The following is a 5,419-nucleotide window of genomic DNA, read 5'->3' on the forward strand; positions in this document are numbered from 1 at the left end:
ACTATGTTGAACATATCTACTATATGATTCACGCTCGACTTGTTGATCATATCTACTATATGATTCACGCTCGACCTTTCGGTCTCCGTGTTCCGAGGCCATATCTGTATATGCTTGGCTCGTCAAGTATAACCTGAGTATTCCGCGTGTGCAACTGTTTTGCACCCGTTGTATTTGAACGTAGAGCCTATCACACCCGATCATCACGTGGTGTCTCAGCACGAAGAACTTTCGCAACGGTGCATACTCAGGGAGAACACTTCTTGATATTAGTGAGAGATCATCTTATAATGCTACCGTCAATCAAAGCAAGATAAGATCCATAAAAGATAAACATCACATGCAATCAATATAAGTGATATGATATGGCCATCATCATCTTGTGCTTGTGATCTCCATCCTCGAAGCACCGTCGTGATCACCATCATCACCGGCGCGACACCTTGATGTCCATCGTAGCATCGTTGTCGTCTCGCCAATCTCATGCTTTCACGACTATCGGTACCGCTTAGTGATAAAGTAAAGAATTACAGCGCGATTGCATTGCATACAATAAAGTGACAACCATATGGCTCCTGCTAGTTGCCGATAACTCGGTTACAAAACATGATCATCTCATACAATAAAATTTAGCATCATGTCTTGACCATATCACATCACAACATGCCCTACAAAAACAAGTTAGACGTCCTCTACTTTGTTGTTGCAAGTTTTACGTGGCTGCTACGGGCTTAAGCAAGAACCAATCTTACCTACGCATCAAAACCACAATGATAGTTTGTCAAGTTGGTGCTGTTTTAACCTTCGCAAGGACCGGGCGTAGCCACACTCGGTTCAACTAAAGTTGGAGAAACTGTCACCCGCTAGCCACCTTTGTGCAAAGCACGTCGGGAGAACCGGTCTCGCGTAAGCGTACGTGTAATGTCGGTCCGGGCCGCTTCGTCCAACAATACCGCCGAACCAGAGTATGACATGCTGGTAAGCAGTATGACTTATATCGCCCACAACTCACTTGTGTTCTACTCGTGCATATAACATCAACACATAAAACCTAGGCTCGGATGCCACTGTTGGGTTTCGTAGTAATTTCAAAAAAATTCCTACGCACACGCAAGATCATGGTGATGCATAGCAACGAGAGGGGGAGAGTATGATCTATGTACCCTTGTAGATCGACAACGGAAGTGTTAACTTGGTTGATGTATTCGTACGTCTCCATGGCCCGACCGATCAAGCACCGAAACTACGGCACCTCCGAGTTCTAGCACACGTTCAGCTTGATGACGATCCCCGGACTCCGATCCAGCAAAGTGTCGGGGAAGAGTTCCGTCAGCACGACGGCGTGGTGACGATCTTGATGTACTACCGTCGCAGGGCTTCGCCTAAGCACTGCTACAATATTATCAAGGACTATGGTGGAAGGGGGCACCGCACACGGCTAAGAATATGATCACGTGGATCAACTTGTGTCTCTAGGGGTGCCCCGTGCCTCCGTATATAAAGGCTCAAAGGGGGGCTGGCCGGCCAAGAGGTGGCGCGCCAGGAGGAGTCCTACTCCTTCCGGGAGTAGGACTCCCCCCCTTTCCTAGTTGGAATAGGATTCGCGGAGGGGGAAAAGAGGAGAGAGAGAGGAGGAAGGGGGCCGGCCCCCTCTCCTTGTCCTATTCGGACCAAGGGGGGGAGGGGTGCGCGGCCCATCTCTGGCCACCTCTCCTCTCTTCCACTAAGGCCCACTAAGGCCCATATACCTCCCGGGGGGTTCCGGTAACCTCCCGGTACTCCGGTAATTCCCGATTTCCCGGAACACTTCTCATATCCAACATAGCGCTAATTATTATCAATCTTATGTCTTCGACCATTTCGAGACTCCTCGGTCATGTCCGTGATCACACCGGGACTCCGAACAACCTTCGGTACATCAAAAATGCATAAACTCATAATATAACTGTCATCCATAACCTTAAGCGTGCGGACCCAACGGGTTCGAGAACTATGTAGACATGACCGAGACACGTCTCCGGTTAATAACCAATAGCGGAACCTGGATGCTCATATTGGCTCCTACATATTCTACGAAGATCTTTATCGGTCAGACCGCATAACAACATACGTTGTTCCCTTTGTCATTGATATGTTACTTGCCCGAGATTCGATCGTCGATATCTCAATACATAGTTCTATCTTGTTACTAGCAAGTCTCTTTACTCGTTTCGTAATACATCATTCCCAAACTAACTCATTAGTTGCAATACTTGCAAGGCTTATAGTGATGTGCATTACCGAGAGGGCCCAGAGATGCCTCTTCGACAATCGGAGTGACAAAACCTAATCTCAAAATACGCCAACCCAACATCTACCTTTGGAGACACCTGTAATGCTCCTTTATAATCACCCATTTACGTTGTGACGTTTGGTAGCACCCAAAGTGTTCCTCCGGCAAACGGGAGTTGCATAATCTCATAGTTATAGGAACATGTATAAGTCATGAAGAAAGCAATAGCAGCATACTAAATGATCGGGTGCTAAGCTAATGGAATGGGTCATGTCAATCAGATCATTCAACTAATGATGTGACCTCGTTAATCAAATAACAACTCATTGTTCATGGTTAGGAAACATAACCATCTTTTGATTAACGAGCTAGTCAAGTGGAGGCATACTAGTGACACTTTGTTTGTCTATGTATTCACACATGTATTATGTTTCCGGTTAATACAATTCTAGCATGAATAATAAACATTTATCATGATTATAAGGAAATAAATAATAACTTTATTATTGCCTCTAGGGCATATTTCCTTCAACCACCGCCTCATCCATGCCGAGAAGTAGCGTGGGTTCTGCCCCGTTTGACGCAATGCTGGATAGATGCCCCGTGGATGACATCACGGAGAACACTAACTGCGAGCTACACTTCAAAATTAAGAACATATCCTTGAAGGTGGCGGACGGCGTTGCTTATACAAATTCCCCCGATGCAACCTTCCATTGCATCCCGATTCCAGCAGGCTATGCTCGTGTCGTGGTTGATGAGGTGGTGGATCAATATTTGGGGCTAGAGCTTGACATTCCTGGAGGTGACGAGGAGCACACACTCGGAGATGCCAAACATCGTATCATCCTATGGAGAAAGGATTGCATCATCTTTCGAAGGCCACCGACACCGCGTCACCCGACTCCTCGTCGAAGTCCGCCACCGAGTCAGCAGACTCCCGCTCCTCCAAGTCCACCAACGCGTGAGGCCACTCCTCCTCCTCCAAGTCCGGCAAAGTGTCAGGCCACTCCTCCTCCAAGTCCGACACAGCGTCAGACGTCCACTCCTCCTCCAAGTCCGGCACAACCTCAGGCCACTCCAAGTCCGGCACAGCTTCAGGCCACTCCTCCTCGTCCAACTCAGCCCCGTCAGCCGCCTCAGCAATCGCAGAAGAGACACCCCGCAGCTATGGTGCGTAGCGGTACGAGTCGAGGTCATAGTACAGGAAGTACAGGCGGAGGCAAGCGATATAAATATGGTCCAAACCTCACTACTCCTCTTCCTGAGAGGGCTTACGACAGGACCGAGGAGCAAACCAATGCCATAGTGCGGGCAGAAGTCGACGCCCATTTTGGACCGAAACCGCCACCGCCGCCAAGGGAGAAAGTGCCTGTGGAAGTAGTTGACCACTTCATTCGTATGGCTCAACCACCAGCTCCTAAGCCTGTTGACACAGACTATGAGCGCCACATCAGGAAGTTACATCGACAACGTCTACAGAAGGAGGCGAGCTCGAGCTCGAGCAAACAACAAGCAGCTGTCAAAAAATGCGGGAAAACCGTTGCCCAGCTGGGAGAACAGGCGGCGCAATCGATCCCCCCGCTTGTTGTGCCGCCAACAACACGTGACAGTACGCGCGCCCAATATTATTGTGGGCAAACAGTTTACGTTCCCGAGGTGGGCGATGTGGTAATAACCCAGGAGCATATAATGCAGGCTGAAACTCTCAACATCACTGTTGGACAACTCCTCGAGATCGAGGACATGCCTGTGCTTACAGAGGAGGAAATAAAACGGAAATATGCCCGGGGCCAACCTTTGGTCAAGCCAGAAGAGGTCAAGAAGCTCCCAACGAGAATGTATGAATTGCATCAATGGTACATGGACATTACCAAGAGATCCGATCGAGAGTCCCTCATGGTGCAAGTCAAGAAGGATCATTACTACCATCAGAAACCTGTGACCGTTGAGTATTCTGAACTGTTTCAGTTATACAATCAAGACGCACTCGACAAATCTATCGTCAGTTGCTATTGTCTGTAAGTGATTTCTTTCTGTAATTTAAGTCTCAAGCTAGCTGTAGTGATCCTTTTGATCAATCATTACCTGTAATTATCCTCACTATATTCTTTTCTGTGGTATTATGCAGGATGAAGATGTATGAAATGAGAAAAGGTGGACGCTATGGCATTGGGTTCATTGACCCAAACACCGTTAATGAATACACATGGAAAATAAACAAGCATCATGAAAAGCAGGTAGAGGACAGCATGCTAGAGTTCTTGAAGCGCCTCAAATACAATGAAGATATACTACTTCCTTACAACTTCCAGTGAGTCACACTTTCTTGTACTACAAATTCTCTGTTTTTGCCTACTAGCTAGCTACATGTTTTTGCTTACATATGCCCGCTTAATTAAGACATGCAAACGTGTGTGCATGCAGATTTCACTGGATCTTGTGTATCATTAAAGTTGACGCCGGAACAGTTGAAATACTGGACTCACTACTCAAAGCAAATAGTGACTATAACATCTTGTTTGGGATAGTCAACAGGTAATTTCAATCATTATTAACTATATATCTCGGCCTATTTAGTTCGTCATTTCATGATATGAACTATTTAATAACCCCTTTATTCATTTTCTTTGTCGGCGGGCAGGGCTTGGGCAAGGTTCATCAGCGTCACGGAAGGCGAATGGAAACGACAGCTGAAATGGTTTCGACCCAAGGTAAGTAATTAAGTAGTACTAGCTAGCTAGCTAGCTGCCATCTCTTTAATTATCATGCTTGATTAATTATTATCTGATCAAATTAAATTCCATTCTCGTAATAAAGGCCCTGAAGCAGGCGCAGGGGACTGATCTGTGTGCATTCTGCGTTTGCGAGAACATTCGCATGATGGCGTCCGAAAGGAGCAGATCTCAAAGACAGGAATGGGTACGCTTGTCAGAACACTATTCACAATTTTTACACCATTATCGATATCTAGTCACACAACTAATACACATGCATATTGATCTCCTTCTTAACAGTTCACAGAGGTGCGGGACAAGCTCCTAGAAACGGAGCGCGTAGAAGCACTTCAAGAGGAAATAGCGGGATTTTTGCTCGACCAGGTCATAAATCCGAAGGGAGAATACTATTACCCGCTACCGCCCCCAT

Source organism: Triticum urartu, chromosome 3 (genome assembly GCF_003073215.2).
Source record: "Triticum urartu cultivar G1812 chromosome 3, Tu2.1, whole genome shotgun sequence".
In the NCBI taxonomy this organism is placed as follows: domain Eukaryota; kingdom Viridiplantae; phylum Streptophyta; class Magnoliopsida; order Poales; family Poaceae; genus Triticum; species Triticum urartu.